Below are 16,951 nucleotides of genomic sequence, written 5' to 3' on the forward strand. Positions count from 1 at the left end.
TTTGCTTTTTCTATGAGCCAGTTTATACTGTTTTGATGACTGTAGCTTTGTAATAGAGCCTGAAGTCAGGTAGGTTGATTCCTCCAGTTCCATTCTTCTTTGGCAAGGTTGCTTTGGGCTATTCCAGGTTTTCTGTATTTCCATACAAACTGTGAAGCTATTTGTTCTAGTTCTGTGAAAAATACCATTGGTAGCTTGATAGGGATTGCATTGAATCTATAGATTGCTTTGTGCTGTGTACTCATTTTCACTATATTGATCATTCTGATCCATGAACATGGTATATTTCTCCATCTATCTGTGTGATCTTTGATTTCTTTCATCAGTGCTTTACAGTTTTCTATGTATTGGTCTTTTCTTGGATCATCCAAACAGCAAGAGAGTTCAGAAAAAACATCTATTTCTGCTTTATTGACTATGCCGAAGCCTTTGACTGCGTGGACCACAATAAACTGTGGAAAATTCTGGAAGAGACGGGAATACCAGACCACCTGACCTGCCTCTTGAGAAACTTGTATGCATTTCAGGAAGAAACAGTTAGAGGTGGACATGGAACAACAGCCTGGTTCCAAATAGGAAAAGGAGTATGTCAAGGCCGTATATTGTGCCCCGACTCATTTATCTTCTATGCAGTGTACAACATGAGAAACGCTGGGCTGGAAGAAGCACACGCTGGACTCAAGATTGCCGGGAGAAATATCAATAACCTCAGATATGCAGATGACACCACCCTTATGGCAGAAAGTGAAGAGGAACTAAAAAGGCTCTGCATGAAAGTGAAAGAGGAGAGTGAAAAAGTTGGCTTAAAACTCAACATTCAGAAAACGCAGATCATGGCATCTGGTCCCATCACTTCATGGGACATAGACGGGGAAACAGTGGAACCAGTGTCAGGCTTTCTTCTTTGGGCTCCAAAACCACTGCAGATGGTGACTGCTGCCATGAAATGGAAAGACGCTTACTCCTTGGAAGAAAAGCTGTGATCCACCTAGACAGTGTATTAAAAGGAAGAGACATTACTTTACCGACAAAGGTCCATATGTCAAAGCTAAGTTTTCCCAACAGTCATCAGGTATGCATGGGAGAGTTGGACCATAAAGAAAGCTGAGCACTGAAGAACTGATGGTTTTGAACTGTGGTGTTGGGGAAGACTCTCGAGAGTCCCTTGGATTGCAAGGAAATCAATGCAGTCAATGCTAGAGGAAATCAGTCCTGAATATTCATTGGAAGGACTAATGCTGAAGCTCCAATTCTTTGGCCATCTGAGGCAAAGACTGGCTCATTGGAAAAGACCCTGATGCAGGGAAAGATTGAAGGCCAGAGGAGAAGGGGACGTCAAAGGATGAGATGGTTGGATGGCATCACCATCTTGATGGGCTTGAATTTTAAGCAAGCTCTGGGAGTTGGTGATGGACAGTGAAGCCTGATGTGCTGCACACAATAGGGTCTCAGAGAGTCAGAATTGACTGAGCCATTGAACGGAACTGATTGCAATTGGGAAAGTATTTTGAGCACAGATCCTGACATGTCTGAAGTAGAACAGAAAAAGAAGTTTCTTTAACATGGAAGTATGAGTAGGGTCAGCAGGAACTCTGTGTGTGTGTGTGTGTGTGTGATGGGGCCAGTAGGCGGATGGATGAGCAGAAAGCATGATGGGGCTGTTTTACAGCAATTGTTTCTCTCTGATAGTGAGCTGATTCTCAGAATGAGCTGTTAAGGGAGACAGAAAACTTTGAATCTTAGCGCTTGCTCAAGTTTGGGCGAAAGCTGAAGTTCAGAGGAGAGAAGCTTGGCTAAAGTTTAGCCAAGCCGAGTCATCGTGTATTTTATGGATAATTGTGAGCAGTTGGCCAGTCTCTGCCGTTGTTTAAGAGAGGCAAAGTCTGTCCTTAGACAATACCGTTGTTCTTCAAATTGCAAGTCCATGTGCCTGACGCAGAAGGAGGCCCATCAAAACTTAACCTTAAAGTTTGGAACAGAGAAAGTTGATTAAAGATTCATACAAGGAGATGGGTGGTTCATGCCCTAAGACCCCAAAGTTAGTAAAAGTTTTCAGTAAGTGCATGTAAAATTAAATGTTAGGGAGAGTGGTGGTAAGTTGCTGCAGACTTCTTGGTGTCATACCCTTTGTGCTTAAGGTTAGGTCATGGTCAGGTAATGAGGTTCCTATAAACCTGTACTAGATGAATGTTATTCTCTGTCCTGACAAGAAAGGGCAGTCTCAAGGCACAGCTTTCACCCTGCAATGTCCCAGTGCTGGTTAAGGGGAAGCAGATCTCAGCCAGCAGCTCCTTCAGTGCCAGGTTCCCACACTCTGCCCAGCCGTCATCCCTGACGGAGACAGGCATCCAACATAATAGGTCCTCAGTTTCCGTCCTCAGGGCATCCATATGGGGAGACCAGTTCTCACAGTCTGAGACCCAGATAGAAAACCACTGCTAGTAGGTCGCAGCGACAGGGATGCGGGAGAGGTACACTGCTCCTCAAGGCTTTGGCCAAGGCTAGTGGAGGGCCTTAGAGAGGGTTATGGAGGGCTACAACATCTAGTCCCCAGTGTATTCCCTGGGCCCTCCAGCTCACCCACTGGCCCAAATCTGCGTGAGCTCCAGGGCCTCCAGAATGAGGCCTGAATCTGCCTCTTATCTCAGTCTCCTCCTGATGACCGCCACACCACCCTTGACTTAATCACTTTCCCTATGGCCCCCTCATTGATAGTAAGTAACCTGTGGGCACGGCCCACTGTGGTGCTGACCAACAGCTAAGCAGGACAACTAATGGTCACTCATTGACAGTTGGCTGCTTGTGAATGGGGCCCTCTGAGGCACCAAGCAATGTTTGAACAGCACCTGTTGCCTAGGGACAGGATGGCTTGAAATGAAGCACACCAATGGCTTCCTGTTAAGGGCTGTGCTCATCCTGCTCTGTTACACTGCAAAGAGTAGAAGAATCACTGTGAATTTAAGGTTTGTCAAAGGAGTTTTCAGGGTGGGCTGGACTTCACAATCTTGTGGGCTTTGAACTATTTATACTATATGCTGAGCATGTGATCAAGTGGCAGCTGTTGGAGAGGCATAGAGGTGACAGCACTGGTGACAGCTAGGCCTGGGAATATAATGAAAAGTATGATATGCAAAAGTCAACTAATTATGTGAAATCAAATCTGAGGTCGGAAATGAGTCAATCAAAAAGATTCCAGCACACTGGACCCAAAGTGTCCTTATGTAACAGAGCACAGCCCTTCGCAGGTAGCCATTGCTGTGCCTTATTACTCTGCATCCTGTTACTAGGCAACAGGGCTTGCTCTTCCATTGGTCAGTGCCTCATGGACCCCACCCACAAGCAACCAACTATCACTGAGCTACCTGCAGGTACTTGTCCTGTTCAGCTCTTGGTCAGGCCTGCAATGGGCCCTACCTACTGATAACTGACAAGGAGGGATGACTGGGGAAATGATTTAGTCAAGACTCAGTGGAAGAGTGGTGAACTGATTTTGACTTTGAGCACTTTCCTTAAAAAAAAAAAATAATACAGTTATGTAAAGTTTAAAAATAAAATAAAATTAAAAAAAAAAAATAATAATAATAATAATAATCAGGAATGTATTTCTGATAGATGGAGCAAGTTGAGTTTCCTTGCTGAATATGAGAGTTGAAGTGTCCCAACAAAATTTAGTGGAGGAGACATGTAGAAGTGTCTTTGTTCTGATGTGTACTCTGAGGGAGACTGTGTATTAAACTTTGGGCAACAGACTGAGCATTCACCAAGTCTGGGGGTCGTTAAACTCATGACAGGAGATCAAACACCCAACCTGTTCTTAATTACCCTTTTCCACCTTAAGTGCTTGCTCTTAAGTTCCTTAAGCCCCTCAGGAACCCCCAACAGGCAGAAGGTGGGCTAGAGATGAAGTGATTACTCTGAAAGGCTGAAGTGGGACAGAAAGGGTTTGGCAGATGTTTTCAGAGGGATGAAGGAGGCAGGACTGTTGAAGTGGCACATATAAGTCAAAGGATAAAGGGAACTGAAAGGAAGTTTGAAGGTCATGAGGAGAAACACCATGGCCCTGAATCACCACTGCCCAGAATCAGACACACAGAGGTGTCATCAGTGGAGAAGTTATAAAATGGCCTCCCTCAGCATCCACTAGCCCATGTTGATGGGCACAGTGGTACATTGTGATGTCTAAGCCCCCCAAGATGCTCTTGGCTGGGGTGGTGCCTAACTGACCAATCAGGTTGAAGGGTGTGGCTCCTCATTGTCCTGAAAGGGTATAAATAGGGAGACCAGAGGCAGAGATTCTAGGTTAGGCCACTTCTTGGCATCATCCTGACTAAGGGAATCAGGAACCCACGGCAGTCAAGAAGAGTTACAAGGCGGTTTGCCTCAGGGATGAATGGACAAAAGAAGACCCTTTGTCAACGGAGGTACCGAGGCAGTGTGAAAGTAAGATGATTCCAACTAAGCTCCCCATGTTCTCCATTGACTTGGCTGCCCCAAACCTCTCCCCACCCTTGCCTGTCACAAAAGCCCTCATGAGCCCACATCCCTTTTTCATGAAATCTCCCTTCCAACTCCGCTTTTTTCTTTCCTAAAGTCTCATACCCTTGTCTTGTCTTTCCAGGCACGAACTATGACCATGAGGGTCAGAAGACCTCTTCAAGGAACCTTGAGAAAGAAAATCCGACCATATGCCACTCAGTCGAAGAAGGTGAAGACAACCAGAAAACCCAACTGTTTTCTCCGTTCCTGTGCACGTAAGAAACTGAATCAAAGCCGTAAAAGGTACCAAAATATGAGGCGGGATCAAAGAAGGAGGCAGAATCCAAAGAGAAGATAAGCTCAGCCGCCCCAGAATAAGAGACCCTGGAGAAGTACAAGCTGGGCAGCCAGTAACTGACTCGAAAAGGTCAGACAGTGTAGAACTGTGCCTCCAGAGGTCTGCTTTCGTAGAAATGGCCAACCAAGGAAAGACTCCCACACTAACATAGTAAACTGATGGCTGCAATTACAATAAACATCAAATGGGGAAAAGATATTTGCGTGTGTGTGAATTTTCTGATGGAAGGGAGGGAAAGAAGAGAAGAGGTGGGCACTGGAGATGGGAGGGATATGGGGTCCCGAGATGTTGGGGAACAGACCCTCGGGTCCCCAGTTAGCCAGAGAGTAGTGGTCTGGATTGGGTCAGGAGTCTGCACTGAAGATGGATAACCCTGATTAACATTTGATTTCAAGGGCAAGGAGTAGTGGTATGGTGTTACAGCCTTTGTTTGGGGTGTGGAATGACATTAGGGTCTAGATTGCCAGACCCAGAAAGGAAGAGGTTGTCACATAGGGGTGGTGAATGTGAAAGTCCCCCCGAGAAAGGTAGGCAGGAATCACCTCCTGGCCACCTACCTCATAAAAGGGATTGTTGCATCACTCACCTATGCTGTCGGCTAAAGGTGCTCAGAAGGCACGAAGTGCTGATACACCTAAAACCCACAAATAGCACTCCCAGGGAGTACAATAATGTTTGGAGGGAACAAATCAAATAATGACTAGGACACCTTTTTGCTAAGAAAATTTTGGGAGCAATGTATTCCCAAAGGAAGAGCAGTGATGGTGGCCCAATCCCAGTGCACGTTACAAACAGGATCACCACTCACAGAGAATTTTTCTTCCCCCCCGGGGGGCAATATGCAGGTTGTGGAAGCATGGTTCCCTGAACAGCGATTGAACCCGTGCCCTTCTAGGGAAAGCACAGAGTCCTAACCACTGGACAGTCATGGAAGTCTGTACAGTGAATTTTTACATAAGAACTAACATGAGACTGAGTAAAAGCTGGTCTTTTAATGATCACCATACCCTAGGATTTCAAAATAACTACACTCGTAAAACATTCTTCCCCAATAAAGTCTTTTGTTAGTCCAAATTCTACAAATTTATCATGGTTTAAAGAAAGAGTACGAGATATTTAATTTGGTGTTAACTTTCATTTTGAAATGTTTCAAAAGGGCCAAGGAATAGTCAAACAATTATGGAGGTACATAAGGCAGTCTCTGACCATAAGAATCCTGCGTGTCTTCAGAAAGCTTTTTAGAAACAACTAAAACACAGAGTTTCACCATAGGCATCAAACGAGTTGAGTTCAGATTTTAACTCAACGATATGTTATCTTTTATCTGGACTGCAGCTCCCTAATTAAATCTTTCTGGCACTCTAACTCCTGGGAGACCCCAGTGATGATTCACAGTCAGTCACTGAATGTGATTTAAAATCAATAAAAGTGAAAGACCCCCTGGGTGTGCTGTCCTTTCTTTCCGTTTTTTCTTTTTTTGAGTTCTTTTTTTCTAAATTCATTTATTTTGATTTGAGGCTAATTACGTTGCAATATTGTAGTGGTTTTTGCCATACATTGACATGAATCAGCCCTGGGTGTCCATGGGTTCCCCATCCTGAATCACCCCTCCCACCTCCCTCCCCATCCCATGCCTCAGGGTCATCCCAGTGCACCAGCCCTGAGCACCTAGTCTCATGCATCAAACCTGGACTGGTGATCTGGTTCACATAGAATAATATACATGTTTCAATGCTCTTCTCTCAAATCATCCTACCCTCGCCTTCTCCCACGGAGTCCAAAAGACTCTTCTATACATCTGTGTCTCTTTTGCTCTCTCGCATATAGGGTCATCATTGCCATCTTTCTAAATTCCATATATATATGTGTTTGTGTACTGTATTGGCGTGTTTCTTTCTGACGTCCTTCACTCTGTATAATAGGCTCCCGTTTCATCCACCTCTTTCGAACTGATTCAAACGTATTCTTTGTAATGGATGAGTTACATTCCATTGTGTATATGTACACCAGCTTTCTTATCCTTTAGTCAGCTGATGGACTTCTAGGTTGCTTCCGTGTCCTGGCTATTATTAACAGTGCTGCGATGAACATTGGTGTACCCGTGACTCTTTCAATTCTGGTGTCCTCTGTGTGCATGCCCAGCAGTGGGATTCCTGGGTCATATGGCAGTTCTATTTTCAGTTTTTTAAGGAGTCTCCACACTATTCTCCGTAGTGGCTGTACTCGATTGCATTCCCACCAACAAAGTGAGAGGGTTCCCTTTTTTCCACACCCTCTCCAGCATTTATTGTTTGTAGACTTTTGGGTAACAGCCATTCTGACCAGCGTGAAAGGGTACCTCAAGGTCGTCTGGATTTGCATTTCTCTGATAATAAGTGATGTTGAGCATCTCTTCATGTGTTTGTTAGCCATCTGTATGACTTCTTTGGAGAAATGTCTGTTTAGTTCATCGGCCCGTTTTTTGAATTGGTCATTTCTTGGTCTGCAATTGAGCTGTGGGAGCAGCTTTTATATTTTTGAGATTATTTCTTCGTCAGCTGCTTTGTTTGCTCTTACTTCCTCCCATTCTGAAGGCTGTCTTTTCACCTTGCTTATACTTTCCTTTGTTGTGCAAAAGCTTTTGAATTTAATTTGGCCCTATTCATTTACTTGTGCTATTTTGCTATAAAATTTGGTCCTGTTCATTTATTTCCATTACTCTGAGAGGTGGGTCATAGAGTATCCTGCTGTGATTTATGTCAGAGTGTGTTTTGCCTATATTTGCCTCTAGGAGTTTTATAGTTTCTGGTCTTAAGTTTCGATCTTTAATCCATTTTGAATTTATTTTGTGTATGGTGTTAGACAGTGTTCTAGTTTCATTCTTTTACTAGTGGTTGACCATTTTTCCCAGCACCTCTTCTTAAAGAGGTTGTCTTTTCTCCATTGTCTATTCTTGCCTCCTTTGTCAAATATAAGGTGTCCATAGGCGCGTGGATTTATCTCTGGGCTTTCTATTTTGTTCCCTTGATCTGTATTTCTGCCTCTGTGCCAGTATCATACTGTTTTTTTTTTGTTTTTTTTTTTGTTTGTTTTTTGTTTTGTTTTTTTTTTTTTTTTCAGTTGTCCTAGTACCATTTATTAAAGGACCCATCCCTTCCCTATGGACTTAATATGTTTGTTGTTCAGTCACTTAAGTTGTGTCTGAGTCTTTGTGACCTCGTGGACTGCAATTCACCAGGCTTCCCTGTCCTTCACTATTTCCCTAATTTTGCTCAAACTCATGTCCATTGAGTCGGTAATGCCATCTGATCATCTCATCCTCTATTGTCCCCTTGTCCTCTTGCCTTCAATCTTTCCCAGCATGAGACTTTTTGCTAATGAGTCAGTTCTTCGCATCAGGTGGCCAAAGTATCGCAGCTTCAACTTCAGCATCATTCCTTGCAATGAATATTCAGTGTTCATTTCCTTTAGAATTGACTGGTTTGATCTCCTTGCTGTCCAAGGGAGTCTCAAGAATCTTCTCCATCTCCACAACTTGAAAGCATCCATTCTTCAGTGCTCAGTATTCTTTATGGTCCAACTCTCAGATCCATACATAGCTACTGGAAAAACCATAGCTTTAACTATATGAATCTTTGTTGGCAAGTGATGTCTCTGCTTTTTAATTCATTGTCTAGGTTTGTCATAACTTTTCTTCCAAGGAGCAGCATCTTTTAATTTCATGGCTGCAGTCACTGTCTGTAGTGATTTTAGAGCCCAAGAAAAGAAAATCTGTCACTGTTTCCACTTTTTCTCCTCTATTTGCCATGAAGTGATGGGACCAGATGCCATGATCTTAGTTTTTTGAATGTTGAGTTTTAAGCCAGCCTTTTGACTCTCCCCTTTCACCTTCATCATGAGGCTCTTTAGTTCCTCTTCACTTTCTGCCATTAGAGTGGTTTCATCTGCACATCTAAGGTTGTTGGTATGTCTCCTGACAATCTTGATTCCAGCTTGTGATTCATCCAGCCTGGCTTTTTGCATGATGTATGCTGCATATAAGTTAAATAAGCAGGGTGACAATATACAGCCTTGACATAATTCTTCCCCAATTTGGAACCAGTTTGTTATTCCATGTTCAGTTTTAACTGTTGCTTCTTGACCTGCATAGAGGTTTCTCAGGAGGCAGGTAAGGTGAACTGGTATTCCCATCTCTTGAAGAATTTTCCAGTTTGCTGTGAGCCACACAGTCAAAGGTTTAGTGTAGTCAATGAAGCAGAAGTAGATGTTTTTCTGTAATTCCTTTGCTTTTTCTATGAGCCAGTTTATACTGTTTTGATGACTGTAGCTTTGTAATAGAGCCTGAAGTCAGGTAGGTTGATTTCTCCAGTTCCATTCTTCTTTGGCAAGGTTGCTTTGGGCTATTCCAGGTTTTCTGTATTTCCATACAAACTGTGAAGCTATTTGTTCTAGTTCTGTGAAAAATACCATTGGTAGCTTGATAGGGATTGCATTGAATCTATAGATTGCTTTGTGCTGTGTACTCATTTTCACTATATTGATCATTCTGATCCATGAACATGGTATATTTCTCCATCTATCTGTGTGATCTTTGATTTCTTTCATCAGTGCTTTACAGTTTTCTATGTATTGGTCTTTTCTTGGATCATCCAAACAGCAAGAGAGTTCAGAAAAAACATCTATTTCTGCTTTATTGACTATGCCGAAGCCTTTTACTGTGTGGACCACAATAAACTGTGGAAAATTCTGGAAGAGACGGGAATACCAGACCACCTGACCTGCCTCTTGAGAAACTTGTATGCATTTCAGGAAGAAACAGTTAGAGGTGGACATGGAACAACAGCCTGGTTCCAAATAGGAAAAGGAGTATGTCAAGGCCGTATATTGTGCCCCGACTCATTTATCTTCTATGCAGTGTACAACATGAGAAACGCTGGGCTGGAAGAAGCACACGCTGGACTCAAGATTGCCGGGAGAAATATCAATAACCTCAGATATGCAGATGACACCACCCTTATGGCAGAAAGTGAAGAGGAACTAAAAAGGCTCTGCATGAAAGTGAAAGAGGAGAGTGAAAAAGTTGGCTTAAAACTCAACATTCAGAAAACGCAGATCATGGCATCTGGTCCCATCACTTCATGGGACATAGACGGGGAAACAGTGGAACCAGTGTCAGGCTTTCTTCTTTGGGCTCCAAAACCACTGCAGATGGTGACTGCTGCCATGAAAGGGAAAGACGCTTACTCCTTGGAAGAAAACTATGATCCACCTAGACAGTGTATTAAAAGGAAGAGACATTACTTTACCGACAAAGGTCCATATGTCAAAGCTAAGTTTTCCCAACAGTCATCAGGTATGCATGGGAGAGTTGGACCATAAAGAAAGCTGAGCACTGAAGAACTGATGGTTTTGAACTGTGGTGTTGGGGAAGACTCTCGAGAGTCCCTTGGATTGCAAGGAAATCAATGCAGTCAATGCTAGAGGAAATCAGTCCTGAATATTCATTGAAAGGACTAATGCTGAAGCTCCAATACTTTGGCCATCTGAGGCAAAGACTGGCTCATTGGAAAAGACCCTGATGCAGGGAAAGATTGAAGGCCAGAGGAGAAGGGGACGTCAAAGGATGAGATGGTTGGATGGCATCACCATCTTGATGGGCTTGAATTTTAAGCAAGCTCTGGGAGTTGGTGATGGACAGTGAAGCCTGATGTGCTGCACACAATAGGGTCTCAGAGAGTCAGAATTGACTGAGCCATTGAACGGAACTGATTGCAATTGGGAAAGTATTTTGAGCACAGATCCTGACATGTCTGAAGTAGAACAGAAAAAGAAGTTTGTTTAACATGGAAGTATGAGTAGGGTCAGCAGGAACTCTGTGTGTGTGTGTGTGTGTGTGTGTGTGATGGGGCAGGTAGGAGGATGGATGAGCAGACAGCATGATGGGGCTGTTTTACAGCAATTGTTTCTCTCTGATAGTGAGCTGATTCTCAGAATGAGCTCTTAAGGGAGACAGAAAACTTTGAATCTTAGCGCTTGCTCATGTTTGGGCGAAAGCTGATGTTCAGAGGAGAGAAGCTTGGCTAAAGTTTAGCCAAGCCGAATCATCGTGTATTTTATGGATAATTGTGAGCAGTTGGCCAGTCTCTGCCGTTGTTTAAGAGAGGCAAAGTCTGTCCTTAGACAATACCGTTGTTATTCAAATTGCAAGTCCATGTGCCTGACGCAGAAGGAGGCCCATCAAAACTTAACCTTAAAGTTTGGAACAGAGAAAGTTGATTAAAGATTCATACAAGGAGATGGGTGGTTCATGCCCTAAGACCCCAAAGTTAGTAAAAGTTTTCAGTAAGTGCATGTACAATTAAATGTTAGGGAGAGTGGTGGTAAGTTGCTGCAGACTTCTTGGTGTCATACCCTTTGTGCTTAAGGTTAGGTCATGGTCAGGTAATGAGGTTCCTATAAACCTGTACTAGATGAATGTTATTCTCTGTCCTGACAAGAAAGGGCAGTCTCAAGGCACAGCTTTCACCCTGCAATGTCCCAGTGCTGGTTAAGGGGAAGCAGATCTCAGCCAGCAGCTCCTTCAGTGCCAGGTTCCCACACTCTGCCCAGCCGTCATCCCTGACGGAGACAGGCATCCAACATAATAGGTCCTCAGTTTCCATCCTCAGGGCATCCATATGGGGAGACCAGTTCTCACAGTCTGAGACCCAGATAGAAAACCACTGCTAGTAGGTCGCAGCGACAGGGATGCGGGAGAGGTACACTGCTCCTCAAGGCTTTGGCCAAGGCTAGTGGAGGGCCTTAGTGAGGGCTATGGAGGGCTACAACATCTAGTCCCCAGTGTATTCCCTGGGCCCTCCAGCTCACCCACTGGCCCAAATCTGCGTGAGCTCCAGGGCCTCCAGAATGAGGCCTGAATCTGCCTCTTATCTCAGTCTCCTCCTGATGACCGCCACACCACCCTTGACTTAATCACTTTCCCTATGGCCCCCTCATTGATAGTAAGTAACCTGTGGGCAGGGCCCACTGTGGTGCTGACCAACAGCTAAGCAGGACAACTAATGGTCACTCATTGACAGTTGGCTGCTTGTGAATGGGGCCCTCTGAGGCACCAAGCAATGTTTGAACAGCACCTGTTGCCTAGGGACAGGATGGCTTGAAATGAAGCACACCAATGGCTTCCTGTTAAGGGCTGTGCTCATCCTGCTCTGTTACACTGCAAAGAGTAGAAGAATCACTGTGAATTTAAGGTTTGTCAAAGGAGTTTTCAGGGTGGGCTGGACTTCACAATCTTGTGGGCTTTGAACTATTTATACTATATGCTGAGCATGTGATCAAGTGGCAGCTGTTGGAGAGGCATAGAGGTGACAGCACTGGTGACAGCTAGGCCTGGGAATATAATGAAAAGTATGATATGCAAAAGTCAACTAATTATGTGAAATCAAATCTGAGGTCGGAAATGAGTCAATCAAAAAGATTCCAGCACACTGGACCCAAAGTGTCCTTATGTAACAGAGCACAGCCCTTCGCAGGTAGCCATTGCTGTGCCTTATTACTCTGCATCCTGTTACTAGGCAACAGGGCTTGCTCTTCCATTGGTCAGTGCCTCATGGACCCCACCCACAAGCAACCAACTATCACTGAGCTACCTGCAGGTACTTGTCCTGCTCAGCTCTTGGTCAGGCCTGCAATGGGCCCTACCTACTGATAACTGACAAGTAGGTATGACTGGGGAAATGATTTAGTCAAGACTCAGTGGAAGAGTGGTGAACTGATTTTGACTTTGAGCACTTTCCTTAAAAAAAATAATAATAATAATAATAATCAGGAATGTATTTCTGATAGATGGAGCAAGTTGAGTTTCCTTGCTGAATATGAGAGTTGAAGTGTCCCAACAAAATTTAGTGGAGGAGACATGTAGAAGTGTCTTTGTTCTGATGTGTACTCTGAGGGAGACTGTGTATTAAACTTTGGGCAACAGACTGAGCATTCACCAAGTCTGGGGGTCGTTAAAGCTCATGACAGGAGATCAAACACCCAACCTGTTCTTAATTACCCTTTTCCACCTTAAGTGCTTGCTCTTAAGTTCCTTAAGCCCCTCAGGAACCCCCAACAGGCAGAAGGTGGGCTAGAGATGAAGTGATTACTCTGAAAGGCTGAAGTGGGACAGAAAGGGTTTGGCAGATGTTTTCAGAGGGATGAAGGAGGCAGGAGTGTTGAAGTGGCACATATAAGTCAAAGGATAAAGGGAACTGAAAGGAAGTTTGAAGGTCATGAGGAGAAACACCATGGCCCTGAATCACCACTGCCCAGAATCAGACACACAGAGGTGTCATCAGTGGAGAAGTTATAAAATGGCCTCCCTCAGCATCCACTAGCCCATGTTGATGGGCACAGTGGTACATTGTGATGTCTAAGCCCCCCAAGATGCTCTTGGCTGGGGTGGTGCCTAACTGACCAATCAGGTTGAAGGGTGTGGCTCCTCATTGTCCTGAAAGGGTATAAATAGGGAGACCAGAGGCAGAGATTCTAGGTTAGGCCACTTCTTGGCATCATCCTGACTAAGGGAATCAGGAACCCACGGCAGTCAAGAAGAGTTACAAGGCGGTTTGCCTCAAGGATGAATGGACAAAAGAAGACCCTTTGTCAACGGAGGTACCGAGGCAGTGTGAAAGTAAGATGATTCCAACTAAGCTCCCCATGTTCTCCATTGACTTGGCTGCCCCAAACCTCTACCCACCCTTGCCTGGCACAAAAGCCCTCATGAGCCCACATCCCTTTTTCATGAAATCTCCCTTCCAACTCCGCTTTTTTCTTTCCTAAAGTCTCATACCCTTGTCTTGTCTTTCCAGGCACGAACTATGACCATGAGGGTCAGAAGACCTCTTCAAGGAACCTTGAGAAAGAAAATCCGACCATATGCCACTCAGTCGAAGAAGGTGAAGACAACCAGAAAACCCAACTGTTTTCTCCGTTCCTGTGCACGTAAGAAACTGAATCAAAGCCGTAAAAGGTACCAAAATATGAGGCGGGATCAAAGAAGGAGGCAGAATCCAAAGAGAAGATAAGCTCAGCCGCCCCAGAATAAGAGACCCTGGAGAAGTACAAGCTGGGCAGCCAGTAACTGACTCGAAAAGGTCAGACAGTGTAGAACTGTGCCTCCAGAGGTCTGCTTTCGTAGAAATGGCCAACCAAGGAAAGACTCTCACACTAACATAGTAAACTGATGGCTGCAATTACAATAAACATCAAATGGGGAAAAGATATTTGCGTGTGTGTGAATTTTCTGATGGAAGGGAGGGAAAGAAGAGAAGAGGTGGGCACTGGAGATGGGAGGGATATGGGGTCCCGAGAGGTTGGGGAACAGACCCTCGGGTCCCCAGTTAGCCAGAGAGTAGTGGTCTGGATTGGGTCAGGAGTCTGCACTGAAGATGGATAACCCTGATTAACATTTGATTTCAAGGGCAAGGAGTAGTGGTATGGTGTTACAGCCTTTGTTTGGGGTGTGGAATGACATTAGGGTCTAGATTGCCAGACCCAGAAAGGAAGAGGTTGTCACATAGGGGTGGTGAATGTGAAAGTCCCCCCGAGAAAGGTAGGCAGGAATCACCTCCTGGCCACCTACCTCATAAAAGGGATTGTTGCATCACTCACCTATGCTGTCGGCTAAAGGTGCTCAGAAGGCACGAAGTGCTGATACACCTAAAACCCACAAATAGCACTCCCAGGGAGTACAATAATGTTTGGAGGGAACAAATCAAATAATGACTAGGACACCTTTTTGCTAAGAAAATTTTGGGAGCAATGTATTCCCAAAGGAAGAGCAGTGATGGTGGCCCAATCCCAGTGCACGTTACAAACAGGATCACCACTCACAGAGAATTTTTCTTTCCCCCCGGGGGGCAATATGCAGGTTGTGGAAGCATGGTTCCCTGAACAGCGATTGAACCCGTGCCCTTCTAGGGAAAGCACAGAGTCCTAACCACTGGACAGTCATGGAAGTCTGTACAGTGAATTTTTACATAAGAACTAACAAAAGACTGAGTAAAAGCTGGTCTTTTAATGATCACCATACCCTAGGATTTCAAAATAACTACACTCCTAAAACATTCTTCCCCAATAAAGTCTTTTGTTAGTCCAAATTCTACAAATTTATCATGGTTTAAAGAAAGAGTACGAGATATTTAATTTGGTGTTAAATTTCATTTTGAAATGTTTCAAAAGGGCCAAGGAATAGTCAAGCTATTATGGAGGTACATAAGGCAGTCTCTGACCATAAGAATCCTGCGTGTCTTCAGAAAGCTTTTTAGAAACAACTAAAACACAGAGTTTCACCATAGGCATCAAACGAGTTGAGTTCAGATTTTAACTCAACGATATGTTATCTTTTATCTGGACTGCAGCTCCCTAATTACATCTTTCTGGCACTCTAACTCCTGGGAGACCCCAGTGATGATTCACAGTCAGTCACTGAATGTGATTTAAAATCAATAAAAGTGAAAGACCCCCTGGGTGTGCTGTCCTTTCTTTCCGTTTTTTCTTTTTTTGAGTTCTTTTTTTCTAAATTCATTTATTTTGATTTGAGGCTAATTACGTTGCAATATTGTAGTGGTTTTTGCCATACATTGACATGAATCAGCCTTGGGTGTCCATGGGTTCCCCATCCTGAATCCCCCCTCCCACCTCCCTCCCCATCCCATGCCTCAGGGTCATCCCAGTGCACCAGCCCTGAGCACCTAGTCTCATGCATCAAACCTGGACTGGTGATCTGGTTCACATAGAATAATATACATGTTTCAATGCTCTTCTCTCAAATCATCCTACCCTCGCCTTCTCCCACGGAGTCCAAAAGACTCTTCTATACATCTGTGTCTCTTTTGCTCTCTCGCATATAGGGTCATCATTGCCATCTTTCTAAATTCCATATATATGTGTTTGTGTACTGTATTGGCGTGTTTCTTTCTGACGTCCTTCACTCAGTATAATAGGCTCCCGTTTCATCCACCTCTTTCGAACTGATTCAAACGTATTCTTTGTAATGGATGAGGTACATTCCATTGTGTATATGTACACCAGCTTTCTTATCCTTTAGTCAGCTGATGGACTTCTAGGTTGCTTCCGTGTCCTGGCTATTATTAACAGTGCTGCGATGAACATTGGGGTACCCGTGACTCTTTCAATTCTGGTGTCCTCTGTGTGCATGCCCAGCAGTGGGATTCCTGGGTCATATGGCAGTTCTATTTTCAGTTTTTTAAGGAGTCTCCACACTATTCTCCGTAGTGGCTGTACTCGATTGCATTCCCACCAACAAAGTGAGAGGGTTCCCTTTTCTCCACACCCTCTCCAGCATTTATTGTTTGTAGACTTTTGGGTAACAGCCATTCTGACCAGCGTGAAAGGGTACCTCAAGGTCGTCTGGATTTGCATTTCTCTGATAATGAGTGATGTTGAGCATCTCTTCATGTGTTTGTTAGCCATCTGTATGACTTCTTTGGAGAAATGTTGTTTAGTTCATCAGCCCATTTTTTGAATTGGTCATTTCTTGGTCTGCAATTGAGCTGTGGGAGCAGCTTTTATATTTTTGAGATTATTTCTTCGTCAGCTGCTTTGTTTGCTCTTACTTCCTCCCATTCTGAAGGCTGTCTTTTCACCTTGCTTATACTTTCCTTTGTTGTGCAAAAGCTTTTGAATTTAATTTGGCCCTATTCATTTACTTGTGCTATTTTGCTATACAATTTGGTCCTGTTCATTTATTTCCATTACTCTGAGAGGTGGGTCATAGAGTATCCTGCTGTGATTTATGTCAGAGTGTGTTTTGCCTATGTTTGCCTCTAGGAGTTTTATAGTTTCTGGTCTTAAGTTTCGATCTTTAATCCATTTTGAATTTATTTTGTGTATGGTGTTAGACAGTGTTCTAGTTTCATTCTTTTACTAGTGGTTGACCATTTTTCCCAGCACCTCTTCTTAAAGAGGTTGTCTTTTCTCCATTGTCTATTCTTGCCTCCTTTGTCAAATATAAGGTGTCCATAGGCGCGTGGATTTATCTCTGGGCTTTCTATTTTGTTCCCTTGATCTGTATTTCTGCCTCTGTGCCAGTATCATACTGTTTTTTTTTTTTTGTTTTTTTTTTTTTGTTTG

The sequence above is a fragment of the Bubalus kerabau genome, chromosome X, assembly GCF_029407905.1.
Source record: "Bubalus kerabau isolate K-KA32 ecotype Philippines breed swamp buffalo chromosome X, PCC_UOA_SB_1v2, whole genome shotgun sequence".
Taxonomy (NCBI): domain Eukaryota; kingdom Metazoa; phylum Chordata; class Mammalia; order Artiodactyla; family Bovidae; genus Bubalus; species Bubalus kerabau.